This window comes from Littorina saxatilis, linkage group LG9 (assembly GCF_037325665.1).
Source record: "Littorina saxatilis isolate snail1 linkage group LG9, US_GU_Lsax_2.0, whole genome shotgun sequence".
NCBI classification, from domain to species: domain Eukaryota; kingdom Metazoa; phylum Mollusca; class Gastropoda; order Littorinimorpha; family Littorinidae; genus Littorina; species Littorina saxatilis.
Genome location: NC_090253.1, coordinates 45,018,058 through 45,040,911, shown reverse-complemented (window position 1 = coordinate 45,040,911; position 22,854 = coordinate 45,018,058). Strand labels below are relative to the sequence as shown.

The following is a 22,854-nucleotide window of genomic DNA, read 5'->3' as shown; positions in this document are numbered from 1 at the left end:
TTTACTGTGTCGCCGTGCCATCCTCCCCATGGACTCAGAGTGGCATCGACATCACATCAATGCCAGAATCTCCAGGGGGTTTCAGCAGTATCGTTGTTGCTGTGGACTATTTTACGAAATGGGTGGAAGCCAAGCCCCTGCCATCAAAGTCGGCAAAAGACACTGCAAGGTTCCTTTATGAACTGATCTGTCGTCACGGGTGTCCCAAGATACAGATTAATGACCAGGGAAGAGAATTTGTGAATCAAGCGTCTACTGAGCTTCACAGGCTGAGTGGAGTGAAACAAAATATAACAAGCGTCTATCATCCACAGGCCTTGTTGAGAGAAACAACCGAACAATCCAGTCTTCGCTGCTGAAAACTCTGCGTGATGAAGAAGATTGGGTTGATGATTTACCAGGTGTGTTGTTTGCCTTCAGAACGAGCGCACAGAAAAGCACACGGTACACCCCTTTCTTTTTGCTGTATGGCCGACAAGCCCGACTACCGATTGGGGACGAAATTGACCCCATCTGCTCATCCAGCACCGATGGCAACGACGTTAATGTCAGCGTCTTCGAAGGTTGTGAAGACACGTCTTGTCCTGAAGATATCAAGCAAAGGCTGGACAGTATCAGGCAGCTGTCCACTGTCGTGAAAGACACAGTTTCAGAGAACATCACTCAGGCGCAAGACAGACAGTAACGTGACTACGAAAAGCGCCACGGCCAAAAGCGAATGTTTGTGGTGGATGAGCAGGTACTTCTGTGGAATCTGCGTCGCGCGGATAGGAAAGTTGGGGGGGGGGGGGGGGGATGAAGGCTCCGTGGCAAGGTCCCTATGTGGTACATGCTGTCAATCAAAATAAGACTTAGATTTTGAAAAACCCTAACGGCACAATCTTAAAGCAAACAGCACATGGCGTTAATCTAAAGCCGTACAAAGCTGCAAACGACTGCGGTCCACAAACTTCAATGAATTCTTGTGCCAGTGTTCCGCAAAGTTCATCGACTGACGACGCCAACATTTTCGACACTTCCTGCAGTGCCAGTGCTAGTGTTCCCAAGAGTTCATCGTCTGATGACGTCAACATCAATCAGCAGTTGATGCAAGACGGGAAAGGTGAATTGTGCTCAAGCAAGAGAAAGCGACAGAACAGAGCCGAACCTGTTGTTTATGACTCTTCCAAACGGGTAAAACCTGACCGTTCATCAGAACCACAAATTGTTAGGGTTGACCCTGCGCCTCCAAAGCAGTTTACCCCAACGAACTCCACATGGAGAAGACTGAAATGCAAGACTCTGGGGTTAGCCGCACCTAAAAGAATGCCCTTCAGACCGAAAACGAAAGTGGGTGCTCCGCGTCAAACAGAAACAATTATTGGTGACGGGAATTGTTTTTTCAGAGCGTTAAGCCTGGAGGTCGCAGGGTCTCAAGATTTTCACGAAAAGATCCGACGCGCAGTTGTAGAAACCATCAAACACAACGAAGACGTTTTGGGCCGTTATATTGGTATGGACACAGAAGAATACCTCAGATCGACAAAGATGGCAGCAAATGGTATCTGGGATACAGAAACAGAGATCATGGCAGCTGCCATGTACCTGAACACCACGATCAGCGTGTATACTCAAAGTGGAGATGAGAGAAGGTGGCTCGATCACAACCCCCATGACAGAGCTGAAACCCAAGAGAAAATTTATTTGGTGAACCTCTGTGCGCACTTCGAAAGGGTTGTTTCATGCGAGTGTTAAACGTGTTCTTAAAGAATGTTAAACTTTTTTTTGTTTGCAAGTGCACTTTTAAACGAGAGCAGTCTTTTTTCCCTGGGGTAGTGTTAATTTCCTGGGCGTAGTCATTTTTACCTGGGTGAAGGAGTGTAATCTTCCCAGGAAAATAACACTCCCAGTGATATTTTACTGGGGAAAAAACACTGTTGTAGTGTTTTTTTCCTGCAGTGTTATTCTCCGACTACACCGGCCATACACTGACGCAACCGGTCAACCTGACTTCGTGTTGTAGACTGAAGAGAAGAAATACCCTCTCTCTTGGTGCAGAACCTTATTGGAAACTCGCACCAACAATCGGATGCCAAGAACTTGAGGGACCATCTAGAGTTAAATGTGTCACTGTTTTCTGTACATGCATGTTTGAATGTTTCATCCAAGACATTTGCGCCACTACGTAGCTCTGTGTCTTGATTTTACAGTTCCCAAGGTATCAAGGTCGGTACCGTTTTCAAGACGAGTAGGTCAGTCTAGCCGGCTTTCGGAACAATGGAACCCTTGTTACACAAACCGACTGCATTCTGTAAAGAAAATGTATTGACCATTGTCTTTGCCATAATAAGCCAATTGTAAAGTCTGTGAATCTAACAAGTTGAAACTGACTTGTTAGACACCCTTATTTTGAACAAAAGATATAGTTTGCGGTCGTTAATTACGAATGTGACCGTTGGCTTCAGGTTGACCAGTAAATCCAGATACATAACGGCACTGTGAGTGTGCATTTCGCTCCCCCAGCCCACATGTTTGGTTTTGTCTGAGACTAACTAGGTCACCAAAATTTGCGGGAAGAGGAGAAATTTGGTGGGAAAACTTGCATTTAGTCAGTCAAGGCATGGTGTCGAGTCGTGGCCGGAGGAGAATAGCTTTGTGACTAATAAAGTTTTAATTAGATAGCAGAGCATCACTATAGTTGGATGTTGATGAATATGATATCTGTGACAGACTGGAATTACGACATTTGCCGCAGAGTCGCCTGAGGAGTGGTGTTTTAGTGTGTGAAAAAGTGAAGAAAGTGTCTTTCATGAGTCATGAGTGCCTGGTTCCAACGTGCGTGACTGTGATACGCGGTGTTCTACCGGAAACATCAAGCAACGCGTACAATATTATTTTCTCTGGAAAAGTCTGCCATAAATTCAATACATTGGTACCTAACTCACGATCGTATTCATCCACAAAATAACTTCAGCTTACTTTTTCAGCCCAAGAAGAAAACGTTTTTTTCGGATGGATATGTTTCACTTAAAAAAAGTAATATAAACCAAACTAACATTCGAAAAGTGCAGACTATCTTTGAAATAATGTATTAATTACAGAACGATCATTGAAAGTATTTCACTCTGCTCAGGCAGATTAGCCAGTGGTGTCATGTAGCATCCATGCCGCGGCTGCAAGTGCGCGGAGTGACCGGAACTTTGGGGTCAGGCAACATCTGGTAAACGTTGTGTTGCGGGTGTGTGTGCCGTAAAGGAATGAGCGGTGCGTGGACATTATCTTTCTCGTGTCTTTAGCTCCGCCCAGTCCACTACGACTGACAGCCGTTTGATTTTGAATTCAAATTTGGTGAGTGAATTTTTTTCTGAAAGTACGTTATCCAGGGCTTATTATACACACTTTTTGAGGTGCATGTATGGTGTACACCTTGAAATGTTTGCCTGACAAAAATGGTGCTTTTGAGTTTGGTATAGACAGAGTATTTTTGAAAATGATATTTCAAGTGAGAGCTCGTTTCCTGAAAAGGGTTGGACATTAGTCTGAAATGCCACGCGCCGCTCTGCTTTTATACCCGACCCTCGGCCTTTAAAGCGGTAGTTGACCGCGAAGAGGCTTCTTCTTCTTCTTCTTCTTGGCGTTCGCAGAGGTTACACGATCAGTCCAGCACTGGTGATAAATGTTGTCGTTTTCTCCAACTCCTGTCGACTGCCGTATAGTTTGGTCTGCAAGGGAGTTGGTGACGGCCACACTTCTTTTCGTTCCTCATCTAGTAAGGGACATTACTGTAAGATGTGTTCCGCTGTTTGGTCTTCTTGACCGCAGGCACAGGTTGGTGATGGCGCCGAAGAGGCAACGGCGGAAATAAGCCGTCGTTTTTTGTATAATTCAAGCGTCATATTAGAGTCCCTTGGCTAAGGTGTAGGACCACGTTACCGACCGGGTGGGAGCCAGCTGCTGGGTCGGATTGGTTAAAGGCACAGTAAGCCTCCCGTAAACCATCACAGAGCTCCCCGAGCGTCTAAATACAGTACAAGCATACTTCCATTTGAACGCTCACCGAACGGGAACATCCTGGCTGCTTTCTGTCGAGCGTGAGACATTTTCCAAGAATTTATTTTCGTAGACTTGTTCCGTTAACAACAACGGCGCCTCGTTTTTGCGCTAGACCTAACTTTTAAAATCTAAATAATAAATTGACAGCTTGTTACACAACCATTCTTTAATCATAAAAGAATTCGTTTTTCATCAAGACAAGATCAGAACAATTCGAAGTTGTGAAAGTTTAAAAAAAGAAAAGCCCGGAAGCAGGGTCACGCAAGGGTCGTAGCAGACGACGGCCGGTTTATCAGTGCAAATCGCCGTTCCTCTCAACAGTCACAAGCCATCGCTAGAGTTCTTGTGAACCACAGCCGTTGTTTCGTGCATAAAAAAACGTGCTATTGTAGATAAGCTTACGTCGAGTCGCATTCAAATGACTAACTATGACGACTGCATTGTGAAAAGGGAAAACTGGATCACACGGGTTCACGATGGCTCAGGGGTAAGATAAACCACGCAAAAATAAATTCTTTGAACATTGTTCGCTCTTTACGGAGGGCACCTAGGATGTTCTCAATTGGTGAGTGTTTAAATGAAAGGGTGTTTGTACTGTGTGTAAAAGCCTGACCGTATCTGTGATGGTTTACGGGAGGCTTACTCTGCCTTTAACATCACAAACATGAAACCTCAATTTCAACCACTCCGACACCCCCGCTGGCTCCCACTCGGTTGATAACTTTCTCGTGCATAGTTGGCAAAGCCACGGTACTGGACTCGTGACCCTAGGACGATCCTGGTTCGAACCCAGGCTGGGATGGACACGGGTCAACATTATGCGCAACTCTGAGACGGTATCCATGGAGATGTTGTGGCACGGAAAAGACCGATAATTCTGTCAGAAAGCGCGGGTGGCTGATAACAGATAAAAACGCATATAGGGGAAAGGCTCCTAATATGGACCGGCTCCTAATATGGACCACCTTCAGTTCTGACAAACTAGCGGCGCTAGAGCGCTCAAAACAATTTCATTCGCTGTATTCACCCTCTCTGGATAACTTGCACATGTCAAAACAGTTGCAGAAACACAAACCTCAAAACCGTTAGGCTTTTTCTCTTTTTTCCACTTTTGGCAGCGGTCACTCTAAATTTGCTGCCTAAAACGGACTCGTTTCTGTCCACAGCCAAAGCTTTTATCACACCAAACGTGCTATATATGACAGCTAAGACTGTATTTGTTACATTTTAGCAGTGTTGACCCCGAGTTTTTACTGCACACAAAAATAATAGCAAAATCTCAAAGTATGTGTGAGTCCCCTAATATGGACCACCTTCAACAAATCGAAGAAAATAAAAGCTAAAGGCTATTTTCATTAATTCATTAAGAAGCTTGCTGAAAATAACCTCTAACTAACCCTCGAGATATCAAAAATATATAACAAATAGTCTTCTTTTCGTGGACGTTGATAATTTCACTTATTTTCACTATGTTTTTGACAAGCTTCTTTAGTTTCCTGGTGTGCTTTAAATAATGCTCTCATCAACCCAAAACAGATCAATCTAAAGAATATTTTATTTAGTCTGACTTGCACACTAAGTTGTTATTTTGAAGTATAGGGGGCTTTTTACAGTGATTCGTGAAGGCCTCTCCACTGGTCCATATTAGGCGCCCAGGCTCCTAATATGGACCATTTGTGATTTTTTCTGTATTTCATTTTTGCTGAATGTCTATCAAAGCTATTTTACTCTAATTAAGCCTAACGGTTAACCTAAGAGAGACGGACTACCAAACACAAAATGAAACTTCTTCGCAAGAAAACAAGCTAGTTATCAGCATGAAACAAAAAAGCGGTCCATATTAGGAGCCCTTCCCCTACATAGCTAGCGCGACTCCTATTGCGGCTAGCTTTCCACTGGGAGGATTCGACCCGAATCTTTTGACAATGGTTTGATAAACAAATGGAAGTAAGCGCTCTAAATGCATACGATTCATATGTGTAACAGCAGAGTAACATAAACGTAGCCAAAACATTATTGCGACACATTTCGCACCCAGATTAAAGCATTAATTCCCGTGTCATTTCATTCAAACTTTCTATGCCAGTTAAGGCCGTTCACTTGACTATCTTGATCTTCTTTCGGATTAAAGACTTCTTTTACAGGGATCACGTGACCGACGCTCAAAATCGACCGGATACAAACGGAAGGGACCAATGGTGTTTCGTCTTTTTGGCTAATAATACATACATGGGTTTTCAATAGTAAACAGAAACCTCGATGTGGATTTGCAAACCGTTACACATAATTATGATGAAATACTGAAACTTGAAGTAGTGTTATAGTGTCATATGGCAATTGTTCTTTCAAATTATAGGACATCGCGGTTCAAAACAGACACGTACAATATTATTCTTTGGAATTTATGGAGAGAAAAAAGCTTTCAATATACAACTCGGTAACTCGGGAGTCTTTTCTTTTCTCTACAACTCATGACACTGCTAATGAATGAAAACTATAACATATTGTTTTTCTTTGGAATTCATGGAGAAAAAAAGCTTTTAATATACAACTCGGTAACTCGGGAGTCTTATCTTTTCACCACAACTCATAACACTTCTAATTAAGGCATATAATTTATAATTAACCCCCCCTTTTAAGACCATGTTTTCTCAGTTTTTCTGTTCATAACCGCTGTAAATTTACCCCCATTTTAAGACTCCCTTCTTTTTAAGACAGGATTTTCTCAGATTTGTGGAGGTCTTACGTGGAAGGTTCTACTGTACACATCCAGCTTTCATACCATGAAAGAGGTCCACACCATAGCACACTCCCTTGACTTAGTCCTTACTATTGAGTATACTAATAAGTGTTTTCTCTCTAACAGAAACTCTAAAGGGACACCCAACCTCTTAACGTTGGAATAGCGTTATTGAACTCGTATCGGAATAATATAAAGTACCACTTCTTTTCCAGATGGTTTGTGGCAGTGTAAATAATGTCGAGAGGTCTTGTGTTTTTGACCTTAGGAACCTAGTAGTTACATATTCGACGGCTTTATTTATTTCTCTTGTATGATGGTCCGTAGCGAGTGTTGGTGAGAGAGGGAGAGAGAGAGAGAGAGAGAGAGAGAGAGAGAGAGAGAGAGAGAGAGAGAGAGAGAGAGAGAGAGAGAGAGGAGAGACTGAGAGAGTCTCTGTCTCTCTCTGTGTCTTTGTCTTGCTCTGTCTCTCTCTTTTTTTCTGTCTCTCTCTATCTCTGTCTACCTCTCTCTCTGTCTTCCCCCCCTCTCTCTCTGTCTTCCTCTCTCAGTCTCTCTCTTTGTTTCTCCCCCCTCACTCTCTATCTGCCCCTCTCTCTCTGTCTTTCTCTTTGTCTCTACCCCTATCTCTCTCTATTTCTGTCTCTCTCTCTGTCTGCCTCTATCTCTCTCTCTCTCCCCCTCTCTCTCTCCCCCTCTCTGATGACATTATGCTGAAAGGACAGGTTGGAACATCAGGCTCAGCCTAAAACCTTTATCCTTGTGTAATACATTTCTGAGTTCTGAGTTCTGTCTCTGTATGTATCTGTCTCTCTCTTTAACTGCCTCTCTGTGTGTCTTTGTCTCTGTCTCTCTCTTTGTCTGTCCAATCTCTCTCTCTCTGTCTGCCCCTCTCTCTGTCTAACTGTTTGTCTCCACCCCCTCTCTCCCTCTCTCTCCCTCCTCTCTCTCTCTCTCTCTCTCCCTCCTCTCTCTCTCTCTCTCCCTCCTCTCTCCATCTCTCTCCCCCTCCTCTCTCTCTCTCCATCTCTCTCCCTCCTCTCTCTCTCTCTCTCCCTCCTCTCTCTCTCTCTCTCTCTCTCTCCCTCCTCTCTCTCCTCTCTCTCTCTCTCTCTCTCTCTCTCTCTCTCTCTCTATCTCTCTGCCCCAACCGGGGATCGAACCCTGGACCAGACAGGGCGCAGCGTGATGCACTCACCGCAGGACCTCCGACAGCTAACAGGCCACGAACAATTATCTCAAAACAGATAATGACTAATTGACAGAAGCTGTTACTTGTTATACTGTCCCTGGCTGAATGCAGCGCAGTATTTATGTAGCAGAAAATCTGCAACAGATGAGGAGCGACAGTGATGCATTAGCAACGTAACGCCACCGAACAACACGCCTGTCCTGGTCTGTCAGTGTACCCTGGGGAATATAGATCGCCACAAAGTTCAGAGTGGTTCAAATTAAGGTGGATTCCTGATAAACTCGGAGGTACGTATACAGGCTCACAGATAACAAGCAGACAGCCAAGAAGACGGCAGAGGAGCTGGGTATTCAGGTATTTTGGATATGAACTACATCGCAGGATACATTATGAAGTCTAGAAGATCAATGCACGGGTCAAATGTAATTGCCATGACTACACTGTGTGGAAAACAAATTAGAACGAACAGACTTAGTTTTGAAGCCAGAAAAGCAACACGAAACAAAAAAACAAACAGAATTGTCACATAAGGTCCTATTTATGGTGACGCACTAGTGTACATAAGTAGAGTACTAGTGAATATTTTGTGTTGTCTACATTATTCAACTTTAATAAAACAACAACGCACACAAAAATGTGGATTCCTGATAAACTTGGAAGTGCAGGCTCACAGAAAACAAGCAGACAATAACAATAACAACAAGAGGAGAGGCTAAGCCTTCAAGGCTCACGTAAGAAATCAACAAACAGTAACACAAACTCAATCACTCCGTCACACCATAGATGTGTATTGACAGGATCGCCAACTCGTTGCGCGCGCTCAGCAAGTAGCGGAAAGTGGAAAAGACAAATTTGACAGAATATTTACTTCCGGTGTGAGTTTTTTCCTAGCAGACGGCCATTGTTTTTAAACTTCGTGTGACCAGTTTGTTGTGTTTCATTGGCTGTCATCATCATGCCTGGTTCTTACTGTGCAATTTAGAACTGTAGAGCAGATCGTTGAAGGTGCTCTAATCTTTTGACGTTTCGTGTGTTGCCGAGAAAAGGAAAAAAAATGATGAATGGCGAGCTGCGTTCACAAGCAAAATCTGACAAGCTTTTCAACCCAGAGAGAGCGAAGATCTGTGCACGTCACTCGACTTCAATGAGAACTGCTTCAAATACGGTATGTCATGTTCTTCATAATAATGATACTCATGGTGATTTCGAATTATCGTGTATTGTAGTATTGCCACAAATATTGTCAGTTTGTTTTACATCAAAGTTCTTGCTGAACACCTGAACATTCGTGAACCTCAGTGCATGTTCATGTTGCTTCAAGTTCAAGTCTAAGTACTGTTAGCATAGGGCAACAATATTTTTCTTTGGATTTATTTCGGAGTTCTTATGGTGGAATACATTCTCTCAATTCTAGAACAGTTAAAATGTTGAAGATCGGCACAGAAATGTTTATTTTACGATTTAAAAAAAAGAAGCGATTTTGGGGCTGCTGAAAGTGAAATTGAAAAAGTAACCCTCGCCCCTTACATCATGTCCTGCACACAATTTTATCTAAAACCTGGTGCAATATATTTTAAATGGCTTTCTTGTCATTAATACTTTGAACAAAAACAGATTTGGTGGTAGGAAGTCACACGAAAAAGAAAACAAGACCTCTTTATCTCTGTGAAATTCTGAATGTGTTTGTACTTAGTAAACCTTCAAAAGGTAATATTTTTGGCTCCCATTTCCAGACATTGCTGCTATTTATTTGTCTTATTTGGTGATGCTTGTATACACATCTGAATCAGGATCATCTTCCTAATACTAATGGTAATATATAGTTGGAACCCTGGCTCGCTAGTGATACTGATAGCGGTACCGAATGGTTCAGTATAAATAAAATTAAATGATAATTGGTTTTTCTACTTGATATTGGCAGGGCCGACTCATCCAAGGAAGTCTTCCCACTGAGATCATGCCACAGAAGTCAATTGAGACATCGAAGACACATGCAAGACGTGAACCAGTAAGTACAATTTATTCAAAATCAAATGGTTGAAATGCATGTTAATACAACATTTTGTTTTTATCAGGCACACACAAAATAAGTTCAATAATGACATTGACAATGCCACGCACATTTTGGTTGGTAATGGTAGGTGTGTTACTTTTTACATTTATTGACTTAAAGTTTACTGTTTTAACGAGAGCGAGGGTTGTCTCCCTAGGTTCAAGGTTAAATACCAGAAACTTTCTGATTCCATTTCTTATTTCTAGTTTTTTTCAACATCTAATTTGCATGCAGTATCGAACATCAAGTTATTTTTTTTTTTATCAAATCATCAATATCTGTTTGCAAAACACAATCCCTATTCTCCACCAAATCGTTCAACTTTAAACGTCTATCAACTGCCATTAATAGCTATCATCCAGCTATTTTTATGGACAGTTAGACTTATTTCTCTAGAAATTTAGTTTTACTAAGGGTTTATTGTTCTGCTTTTTTTCAGACATTCCGTCCCGCACCAGAATTGCCAGAGGTTGTTGCAACTACAACTTTGAAGAACTGTGTCGTGATGTACAGCAGCTTCCCGAGCCGTGGTGCCTCGCGAAGAACGAGGAGAACCTGGTTAATAACTGATTACGATCTATTCCTGCAAATAGACAGTTTAGTCAAGGGACATTACTCCTTGAAAGCTCTAGATCAAAGATGGCCGCAAATGAAACACGTGCACTGCAGAAAGAACCTTTCACCTCATTTATCTGTAAGTTCTGTTCTATGCAATTAAGCTACTTCATAATTCAATCATAGTGTTGTTCATGCATAGTCACAAGCTTCTGTCCATGCGCAGTATCTTTATCTTTACACATTTAGCTGAGTCATAATCGTACATCAATAGTCAGTTCCATGTTGCCTAATGCTATTAGTCAACATAGTTCATTTCCCTTCTTTGATTGCAGAACCGTGGTCATTGTTTGAGTAAAGATTATTTGAACAAAGAGACAGCGTTCTTATCGAGTTAAGGTTGTTGTGCTGGAGCCTGGAGGCCAGCTTGGTTAAGGTTTGACTTTGAGTCAGCATTTTCAGTGATTTTTCTACGCAGCTGATGGTGTTTGGATTTAAAGTGTAAAGGAAAAAGTCCCTCCCGAAGCAGCGTGCTGCAGTTTAGACTGGCTTGGCGACAGTGTCGAAGTGAGTGACAAGTAACATTTTCAGTAAATCGCTTTGTGTCACAATTATTCGACACCAATTCTGAGCCAAGAGAATGATTTTTTTTGTTTTGCATTTGGAATGTTGTGTTTTATAGATTAGGTGTGGAAAATTTGATTTGACTGTAAAGCTCTTTAGCAGAGAATGTAATTTGTAAATAAACTTGGCCAAGAACTTATTGCGACACATTTCAAACTCCCAAATTAAAGCATTGATTAATTCCCGTTAATTAATTAAATAAATTAAATGTCACAAGAATTTATGCTTTAATTTGGGTGCAACATGTTGAAACTTTGTTTGAGAATGTATCTACTTCATTGATTAAATATATGTGTATGAATAGGAATCTTTCTTGTGTCCAATTGTGCGAATTGAGACTGAGTGAGATAGTGAATGTTGGTACATTACAGGGCCGGACTAGGCAAAGAGGGGGGGGGGGTGCCAGTGGTGGTCCAGGGGGATGTTCCTCTGCCCCTTGTGGGGGTCAGGGGGCTTCGCCCCCAGAAGCTGAAGGGTAGGTCATATTCTGAGATAGGAAAATGGTCGCTCCTTGCATGAAACAGCATAAAATAAACAATAATACTTTTTTTTTAAATAAGTGAGGTACATGTTTAGGCTAGGGGGGGGGGGGGTGTTGCACAACCTCATAACCCCCCCCCCCCCCCCGGTAGTCCGGCCCTGCATTAATTGTCACTGTATGGTGTGTGTGTGTGTCACTGTGACCAAAGATACATATGCTCTATTTGAGTTCATACAACTTCCAATTCCATTCAAACGTTAACGAAGTGTTGCTGGTATGCCACTGAACATGTTCTATTGGGAAAGCAAAGCAAATTCCAGTGTACATAGTGGTCAACATAAAAAAAAAATCAGACGCATCGATGCAAGACATTTATCAAGTGGCTGACAATTGATTTTGAAATGAAAACTGTTTGCAAAATATCTCGCTGTCAAAAATATATATTGAACAAGTACACAAAGGAATTAGGTTTGAACCATAGCAAAATGAATATGTTTCAATTTTTCATGTTGCAGACTTAAATTTACATGGACTCATGCATGAAAATACAGAACAGGCACTGAACAAGCCATGTGATACAATACTGAACTGAAAAGGAAGAGAAGTACATTTTAACGACAGCAGATTTTAACACCAAAAATCGACATCTAAGTCAACAATCAAGAAGTTCAAATTCAATGTACATGCATTTGATCAGATAGGATAGTCTGTACTGCATGAAGAAAGATCATACACAACACACTACAGAGATCCTTCCTGATTGTTCTCAACATTGGATGTTTTCAGCTTTTTCCTCAAACTCTTTTCTTTCCATGTACATTTCATTTTGTCCAACATTGTATATTTTCAGCTTTTTCCTCAAACTCTTTTCTTTCCATGTACATTTCATTTTTTCCAAAGTGTCTTCTTGAACAGCCTGTGAAAGATCAAATGAATACAAAGTGTCATAAAAACACACCGGAACAGCATCACTGTTCCTGCATGGTTCAATAAAGTCATCTGCTTTTGCCTGTGTGTTGATGCACAGGTTTCCCAGAAAATCTGTTCCATGGACATCAAATTACCAAAGGGAAGTAATCGCTCTTTATGCATACAACATGTCTAATAGATTGAGCCAGAGTTGTACGGAACCTTTTCTCCTGGCACGAGAGGATGAAAGTCGCTTGTATATTTCAATGCTTGTTATTCTCTCAGGTGCCAGGAGAAAAGGTTTTGTACAACTCTCGCTTACTCTATTACTACCCAATATTGACGGACTGTGTGATGATATCTTCTGCTATGGTCTGTTGAGACAGTGATATCAAAATCGAGACCGGAGGTCGAGATTTTGATATCACTGTCGAAACAGACCAATGGCAGAAGATATCATCACACAGTCAGTCAATGTTAGATATATTGCTAATTCTCTGGACATTTTGTATTTTCTGTAAAGAAATTACAAAAGTATTTGTCTCAGTTTTGGCTGTTCCATATTCCTCCCTCTGATTATTATTTCTTTTTGTTCACCCTTTTCTTGTACTTTTCAGTATTTTAAAATGTCTTTCCTTTCAAAAAGTCTTTAGTCACTTGCTCAACTAAATTCTGGGATAATTACATTTCATATATATTTGTTTGTTTTTAAATATAGGTGTTTTTGTTTTTGAAGTGGGGAAGCAATAAAGAGGTCGTCGATATCAAAACTGATATCGACGGAAATGTCGTCGATATCACTTTTGCACTGAGCTCAGTTTTGCCCAATTGACCAATGGAAATCCACGTAACATATGAAATAGCAATATACAGTCATGTCGTATGAATAAAGAGCAATTACTTCCCTTTGGTTATTTGATATCATCAACGCTTTGCCTCATTCTGTTTAAGATGTTTTCTTTGTGTTGCATGGACAGACACATCTGCAATACATTGGGCTTGACAAAGGTCAGTTTGCCCTTGTTCAGCATGCTTGTCATGTCAGGGGTGGTTTCACTCTCTTCACTGTAGGATTCAGGTGAGCAAGTCAGGGCTTCCAAACACTGCAATTTCTCATCTCTGTACGCACTCTTTTGGAGACACCAAACTCTCTGTTTTAGCTTTTTGGCAACACATCCTCCAACATACTTTGCATTGTCCTCTTCATCCTCTTTGATTTCTAATGCACTTACTGGTTCCCTAGTTTTTCTTCATAGGCCTTTAAGACACCAACAGTATAAAAAAGTTCAAGGCAATCCAGGCTGAAGCTGCAGGGGATACTGTCAACTCAGTAATGCCTGAATGCTGGGTTGAAAAAGCAGAGTAGTACCTGGCCCACGCCTTCTCCTTGGCAGCATTCCCAACCTTGCCTCGGGGAACTAGGCAGTCATTAAGAAGCAGAAGTTTCTCTTCCAGATCTGCACCTAAAACACAGAAAATAAAATATTATAATTAAAACAACATACAAATATAGCAGAAATCAACCCAAGAGTGAAACTGAAGATGTAGATGCATGCACACAATCAAAACCAACAACACACGACAACAACCCAAAACTACACTTTACATGAATGGATGTGAACATATTACATTTTGTATTCCATTTGTCGTTATAGAACGTGTTGACAAACCACTTTCATGAATCCTTATCATGTCTTACAACTATGACATGTGCTATTAATGATCCTAAAAAACACATGAAATATTGTAGTGGCAGGTATGTACCTAAAATATTTTTAAACAGTAGCCTCTCTGTGCAACGAAGCAGTATTTTTGCTCGAAAACTATGATGGAAAGTGATCTTTCAGGTACTGGGACTTTGCAAGCTGATTTTTTGTTATACCGCCTTACTCAAAAACTTTTCAATTACTGAATTGGTCGACAAGCTCTCTGAGCTCCGGTGAAAGGCAGTTGTCATTCTTGATAGATGCACAAGCGTTCTGCAATAAAGCATGCAATTTAGAAGTGACAATGAATATAAAAACAACAGAAGACATCAAGCATATATCATAACAGAATTATGCTAGAGGGGAGAGAAAACAAATATATTGCACTGATCTTTTTGATGTGTTGATCTGACTTCAGTTCCTGCACCATTTTTAACTTTCATGCATGATGTACATTCAAATCAATCAATGGTTCAGTTATATCACTTATCGGTTATTTCTTGAATATCTGTTGTTCTAGTTCTAAATTTTCATACATAGTCTTTTACATAGATCTGTCAATATTTTTACTTACTTTTGGCAATTCTTGCAGTTTCTTTTGTGGTGATGCTGTTATCTTTTCAGCGATTGAGATGTCGGTACTTTCCCCCTGAAAAAACCAACAACCATGGAATAGAAAGGGTATAAATCTACAGCCGAATTTCTAACATTCAGAAATTGTTCTGTTGCAAATTTGTCAAAATAGTGGCCGATGTGAGCGAGAATTCTGCAGAAAAACGATCTGCTGATCAGCTTGCGTGCACAGCTTCGGTTTTTCCAGTGGGTCAGATGCTCTCGCGTTTCAAGTGTTAAAAACAAATAATGACGTGCCGTCCACAATCAATCTTTATTGTTGATTCACATGACTCATTTCAATCATCAGTAATGATCTTTTTGTATTGCTTTGTTTGCTTTTCACTTACCTCAGCCACAAACTCCACCTCCCCTTCGAAATTCTCCATCTTCTCCATGTGTTGAACGACTGCACCGGAAGTGAAGATTCTGTCAAAACCTCTCGCAGCCGCAGACGGGAGTTCGATAAGAGGGCCAGCGCTAGCGCACGCGCGGAGTTGGCGATCCTGTCAAGGATATCTATGGTCACACACACACACACACACACACACACACACACACACACACACACACACACACACACACACACACACACACACACACACACACAGTAAGCATAGGTGACACGGTGCAAGAGTGCGACACACTAGATCTAGATCTGTCTGTCTGTAGCCTACTTACGGGGACACGACTGCCTGAGATGGCCAGATCGACACTGCGCTTTCGACAGCGCTGCGCTTCTTCGCGCAGACACTGGAAACACGCTGTGCAGATTAACCTGTAGGAAATCTCCTTTGGTATCTTCTTTATCTATTTTTCTGGAGCTACGAAACCGAACAATGTGAAATCGTCTTCTCCGAATCGGCGAACTGCAGCTCGGTGATAACTGTATCTATACCACAATCCTTCACGCGATCTGACCTAACCTTGACCCCTGACCTGGTCTACATACCACACACGACACAAACCAGTCACCTGTTTTTACCCCCCCCCCCCAAAAAAAAAAAAAACCTACCACCCGTTTTCTTTGGATACACACTGTAACTACATACGTGCCGACGAAATGTTGATCATTGCTTCAAAACTTTGAAGCTGTTGCTTAAATAATGACCAGGTAAAACTAGTATTTCGGTGTTCAGTCAAATGTTAAAGTTTCTACCACAGACATACACACGCACGCACGCACAGACAGACAAAGTTACGATCGCATAGGCTACACTTACGTGAGCCAATAACAACACTTTATTGTCCATTAAAATTTTACATAAAAATGTTTTTTTGTTTTTTTTGACAGCCAAGAACACGGTAGAGGAGCTTTGTGTGTCGGAGCGGGTAGAGGTAGAAACGGGAACCCCCCCCCCCCCCCAAAACCCCGCCCCCACCCCCACCATCCAAGTCACACTCATGCGCATGTAAAGCAACACTTATTTTGACAGAATATCAGGACTTAAATAAGAGATGTTTAAGGCAGGGTTTTTCTTAAAGTATTATATTTTCATTTCATAAACTCGCTCTAAGTTAGACATCGTTTTAAACATGCCTGTGCTTCAAAAGCAATTTCTAGCTTCAAAATTGTTTAACGCGTCAAAACAGTTTTGATGTATGAAATGTAGGTGCAAGCCCGGCAAGCCCTGTAACAGAGAATGTTGAACTTTTCTGTTTATTTACAATCGAATGAACACAATACTGCGCAGTACTTTATGGTTTGACGTAAACTGTGCATCACGGTTCATGCATACCTCGATTTATTTGCCACAAAACAGGCAATGATAAAGTCTGGTAAACGTGTGTCGTAAGCGATTACAAATTCACCCGGGAATCGAACGGTATAATCGTCCGATCCGATGTGGCAATTCATTATCTGCGATACTACATGCAGAACATCGTCGCAGAACCCCCAGTCTACTAGCCTTTCTTTTTGGCTATATACAGGCATGTCCGGTTGCAACGGACAATACTTCTGTTGCTTTCTATGGAACTAGCAGGGAGTAGCAAGTTCTCACTCCCTGTCAGACAGAGTTTACGGGATTCTGATTTGGTTTCTTTCACACTAAATCAATTTCTCAGGGGAATATCTCCCCGGCCGGCTCTATAATCTGGCCGACTCGCTCAGCAGGACCTCTCAGGGCTTGCACACGGGTTGGGCCATCTGCATACAGGGCTGGAGGTTGTGCTGTTTGTGTTACAGATCGTGGGTTTTGACTCTGGTCTTGGTGCATGAAGCACATAGGTCCCCCACTTTCTCTTTGTATGCCCCTCATTGGCCTCCTTGGCCAATTGGCGTATAGAGCGGGTGTGCAACTCCTTAGCGCCCCTCTCTCAAGCCAGGTGGTTAATCACCTCTGTTTCTTTTCGGCTCTGGGCAGCTTGGCCTCTTTTTGGAGGTTCCGGCGTCTCGGCTATCTCAGCTACTTAGGAACAAATAGGCCTCTCTTCTGATGTTCATGGCGCTCTTGCTGGCATGATCAAAAAGGACCTTGTTTTAAGAGGTTTAGAGACGTCCTTTTGTTTTACGCGTAGGACTTTGTTCTTCTTACTCTGGGCCTCAGCCCTGAAGGGTAGTGAGGCACATGCGTTGTTGGGGTTTTACCGGAGGATGTAGCCTTGGAGCTTATAGTTCCGTTTTTTCACGTGGTTTTCGGCTAGATTTCCTTGAATCAGAAACCTGGTTAATCTCCTCTGATGTTTTATTCCCTCCTCTTGGGAGGATTCTCGCTCCGGGCGTTTTGGATTTTCTAACTGTCTGGTTGGATTTTTTAAAAAAATCCTTTTTTGATTTGCGCTCAGTCATTTGGAACAAAGAGCTAAAAGCTTATGTTCTTATCTCTTTACACTGTAGGTGAAAGAGTCTTCTCTTTATTGGCTCTCACAAGAGGTGTTGCTACTTTCATAAAACAGTCCTATGAGTGGTGGCTTATTGAACACAGGGGGGGGGGGGGGGGGGTGCGTTTCGGTCCTCCCTCTGTTCCTTTACAGGTGTTCAGGAGTCCAGAGCCTTGGGTTCTTCTCTCGCTGGTGGTGTTCCTCTCGCCTATGCGAAGTTTTGCCAACAGCCCTTTGGAGGTCTGATGACGTGTTCATACATTTTTTACCTCCTGGACATCTCCTTGTTGGGGCCATTTCCTTGCCCTCGTTAGTTTGTGCAGGATAGGTTCTCTCAGGGACATTATTAAGTTCCCTCCACCTTTAGGAGCAATCTGCATTCATGAGAATTGGAGTAAGAATATGTAATCTAATGGAAAATTTCAATAGTAAATTTTCATTTGATTAAAATACTACCCAATTCTCATAGTTAATACCCTCCCATCCATCCCCGCTACTTAATTTCCTTAGGGTTTTTGAGAAGTCTCGAATGATTATTCCGGATGCCGGCGCTCACGTGGTGCACGGTGGGTGATGGGTAACCAGGCGGTACAGAGCATAGCAACGGCTATGGCGTCTGATTTTAGCTTGGTTACCACCCTTGCAAGGGCAGGTAATTTGAGTAGTTTTTCGACATCTAGCATGTGAGATTGAGGTCAATGCATTTATGAGAATTGGGTAAGTATATTAATCAAATGAAAATTTACTATTGAAATTTTCCAATAACATGATGTTAATCACATTACAAGCAAGCTGTAACACCACCAAAACAAGCAGTTTTGCAAGTTAAGTCTACGATAACATGATGTTACTTGGCGTTAAACCAAAGCTTTAATGCCATCACAACTTGGCATTTTTGCATGTTACAGACATGCTGTAACATGGTTTAACATGATGTTTTGACCGTCGCAAAACGCGCTGAAATTCCAGGCAATTTTGCAGCGATAACTTCAACAAAATCCAATCAAAATCTGGCGTTGTTGTGAACACCAAAATGTAATAAACCCATTGAAACTTGAAGTTTTGTTGGGATTTTGAGTAGTTTTGTAAGATACAAAACGCCACTTTTCGCCCAGTGAAGGAATTTGATATCAATCAATTGATCAACACATTGGCCGTTCTACCAGCTATGTGAGTCGTGTCGTTGAATATTACTTATTTTCATTTCATTTTCATTTTCATTACTTTATTGTCCCATCGCTGGGAAATTCGGGTCGTTTCCTCTCAGTGGAAAGCTAGCAGCAACGGAGTCGCGCTACCCAAGTGTCTGCGTGTTTAGGTGTATTCAGCCACCTGCACTTATGGCAGGATGACCAAGGTCTTTTACGTGCCATTGTGATGACACGGGGGTGGGACATGGCTTCCGTCTCTGCCTCTGGGTCTGCACATAAAGTTGACCCGTGTCCGTCCCGGCCCGAATTCGAACCTGCGACCTTTCGATCACAAGTCCAGTGCTCTACCAACTGAGCTACCGGGCCCCCTTGTTGGTGAGTGTGAAGCAGAACAAGAACACTTGACAAAGACCAGAAGTACGAGAACACCTACGTACGAGTACATTTGAAAGACAGATGCTTAATTGTTTTCTTCATGTATCCATACCAATTAGTCCCCGCCTTTCCTAGCAAACAGACAAACAGACAAACAAACCCATCAAGACTAACAAACACTAGTCACTACAGCTACAACAGCAGCTGACCAAACAGACAACACCAACACACACAAACAGGAAGCAAACCAACTAAACCAAACAAGAAAGCTGATTAGCTGAGTATTCTTCTCAAACACGTCGTCCTCAGTGTCTTCCCTTCTGTCGTCGCTGTGCCGCGATGTAGACCATCCACCTCTCCTCCCTCTCCCTCATCCTGTTCTCACCCCTCGCCCCCAGCGCGTGCAGAAAGGGGCGGAGCGCCGAGGTGATTGGCAGGGCCAGCACCACGATGTGCACGTACACACCAGCAGGCAGAGAGGACCCTCGCCACGCCAGCACTGTCAGGAGGCTCAGCGACAGCCAGCACACCACGCTCAGCACACAGGAGGAGAAGACTCGCCTGGCGAGACTGACGTCCTGGCCTGTGGGAGTCCACCTTGTAGGGCTAGACCGTTGGAGGCTCTTGTTAGTGTTGGTTGTCATGGCAGCGCTTGCTGAGTCAGGAATATGTGTGGTGGTAGGAGTGGTGTTGGCTGGAGAACTCGGGATGTGCTGAACGACTTGGCTAGTGCTCCTGCTGGCTCCTGAACTTTCAACGAGTGTGCTTGCCGTTGCTTGTCTGAGTAAGTCGCGAGTATCTGTGTTGGTATCGGCAGTGTAGCTTGATATGTTGCTACTGGAAGACAGGGTGGCGTCGGGGTCTTGCATTCTCCTGTTGGTATCTCTGGTATTAGAAAAGCCCTGGGCATTGTCACTGATGGGAACGGGTAGGGTTGTACCGCGAATATTACTGTTATCAGCGGTTGTGATCTTGTTGGGTGGGCTATACAGGCTCTTAGTGTCACTCAGCGCTGTCGTGTTCGGAAGTCTGATAGAAATACACGTCAGCCCAACTGCGGCCAACAACATCAGGACAAGGTTGAAAACAACAACGAAGACGACGAAGGTTGCTTCCTCTAGCTGTGCCACCAGTTCCAGTGTCACGGGCAGGGGAATGCAGAGCGCTGTCTGACTAAAGAGTTCCCCAGATGTCGCTAGAGGCAGCAAGGGTAAGGTCGCGACAAGCACACACACCGCCCAAACCACCATGCACATCACATGAGCATGTACCGGCTTGAACGAAAACGTGTGGGCTTTGGATGACAAAGGGAGCATCCTGTCGAAGGTGAGCAGAACGACAAAGGAGACAGTCAGTTGAGATGACAGCAGGAATAAGAAGGAGACCGTTCTGCAAGCAACACCGTGTCTCCAGGCAGTGTCTGCCAACACATAGCTCCCCTGGTGAAGCTTGTCTGCAACAGCAAACACAGCAATACACACACCCATCACAGCGTCGCCCACAGCGAGATGCGTGGTAAACACTCCTGTCGCAGTCAATGCATTTTTTCTGATTGCAAGGACGTTATTGATGAAAATGGCCGCATTTCCCAGTAATGCCAAACAGCAGCAGAGAGGCAGCAGAACTCTGTGAACAGACGATGACAACAGACGATCACAGGAGGACACAGGGTCTGTGGGTGCTTGGCAGTCTGTAGGATTGAACCCCGTGGGCAGAATAGACGGACAGCACAACTTGTAGCTCTCGGCGTGCACCCTCTCTAACGCCTCAAAACCCAGCATGACGTCATACTGAAAATGGGTCACGTGACAGCCGCGAAAATCAAGAACCCGGATGTTTTGAAGAGATTCGTTGTCGCTTCGACGCATTTTACGTACGTTGCTGTGTGAAAGATTCAGAGTTTGTAAATTCGGAAAAGGGACAAATTGACTGAAATCCACGTTATCGAGTGTCACTCCGGATATATCCAACAGTTCAACCTGAGGCAAGGTCAGAGTCAGGTTAGGGCTAGCAGAAAAGATGGACGTTATAGGATTCCTAGAAAGAATCAACACCTGTAAGTTTCTCAGTCCGAGCAATTGAAAAACCTCGACAGAACTGATAACATTATCGGTCAGATCTAAACTACGTAAATTGGGAAATGTAAAATTATCCACATTGTTAACTCCACAACGGCTGAGGCCCAGATGAATGAGCATAGTGTTGTTGGACAATTGACCAACACGCATGCCACTGCCCGCTGCGTCCAGATAGCGAAGGTCAGAGTGCTCTGCGGCCTGGAAAGTTGTGTTGCACGTGAAGGCCAGCCCGTGACACGTGCAGCTGTCGGGACACGTCACGGGGTGACAGTACAGCTCGTCGTCCTGCTGAGGACAGTGGAAGACATGGTCACACACGGACATCCAGTGCAGACACACCCTGGACCCCCTGCAGCGATAGTACCCGGGACAGGTGGCTCTTTCACACCCCTCTTCGTCCTCGCCACCCGGGCAGTCCGCCACCCCGTTACAGCGCATGTACACGGGCAAACAGTACCCGTTCCCCTGGCACTGAAAGTGAGTGTGATCACACTGCAATGTACCGTTCACGTCACCATTCGACGTAGGAATTGGTTCAGCTCGAAAATTGGTTTTGCGATACCAGCTGGGGTACAGTGCAAGTCTATATCTAATATAGGCAGGGGGAGGCGCGTTGGCCATTTCAATGAATAAGTAAAAGCTATGGCAGTCCGCTTCGTCTGTGCCGTCAACGCACTGTTGTTGCTTGTTGCAGTAGGCGTCATGTTCTACACACTGCGGATAAAGCAACACATCTGACAAAGTTGATTTTGATTGACGAGCTTGCCGTTAGTATCTGTTTTCTAGAGGCAAGTGAGATGCATACGTTGTGACATGGATACTATCTCTCTCTCTCTCTCTCTCTCTCTCTCTCTCTCTCTCTCTCTCTCTCTCTCTCTCTCTCTCTCTCTCTCTCTCTCTCTCTCTGTGTCTATCATCACTCTCTCTCTCTCTCCCCCCTCCCCCCTCTCTCTCTCTCTCTCTCTCTCTTACCGAATACATTCTGCATGTCTATCTCTCACTCTCTCTCTATCTCTCCCCCCCTCTCTCTCTCTCTCTCTCTCTCTCTCTCTCTCTCTCTCTCTTATCGAATACATTCTGCATGACTATGAAAAACGTGGTCAACCAGGTTGCCATTTTCATCTCTCTCTCTCTCTCTCTCTCTCTCTCTCTCTCTCTCTCTCTCTCTCTCTCTCCCCCCCCTCTCTCACTCTCTCTCTCTCTCTCTCTCTCTCTCTCCCCCCTCTCTCACTCTCTCTCTCTCTCTCTCTCTCTCTCTCTCTCTCTCTCTCTCTCTCTCGCTGTACCTGGGTGGATGTAGCACACTGTACCGGGGTGGAGCCGGAACACGGAGCATAGACACAGAAAGTCTCATCACTGCCGTCCGCACACTGCTGACGGTGGTCACACACCAAGCTGTACGGCACGCGCTGGGATCCCGCGCTGCACGTGAACATAGCAGGCAGTGACGTCATAGGGAGTGACGTCACGGGGACCGGACATGACGCACGCGAGGGAACTCCCAAAAACTCGCTTTCGGCGTT

General features: G+C 43.5%; 3 long non-coding RNA genes across 3 annotated transcripts in view; 1 reads left to right on the top strand and 2 right to left on the bottom strand.

Moving 5' to 3' along the window:
* LOC138976225 (uncharacterized) overlaps positions 1-22,854 on the bottom strand; it is a 525,645-nt gene that overhangs the window by 424,322 nt on the left and 78,469 nt on the right. The window lies entirely within an intron of this gene.
* Positions 8,964-11,381, top strand: LOC138977431 (uncharacterized). Its single transcript, XR_011459275.1, has 3 exons — positions 8,964-9,129; positions 9,886-9,972; positions 10,457-11,381. It is a non-coding gene; the product is annotated as an uncharacterized lncRNA (long non-coding RNA).
* On the bottom strand, positions 13,469-15,422 carry LOC138977430 (uncharacterized). The gene is made up of 4 exons (XR_011459274.1): positions 15,255-15,422; positions 14,867-14,941; positions 14,485-14,565; positions 13,469-14,049 (listed from the first exon to the last, which is right to left on the bottom strand). It is a non-coding gene; the product is annotated as an uncharacterized lncRNA (long non-coding RNA).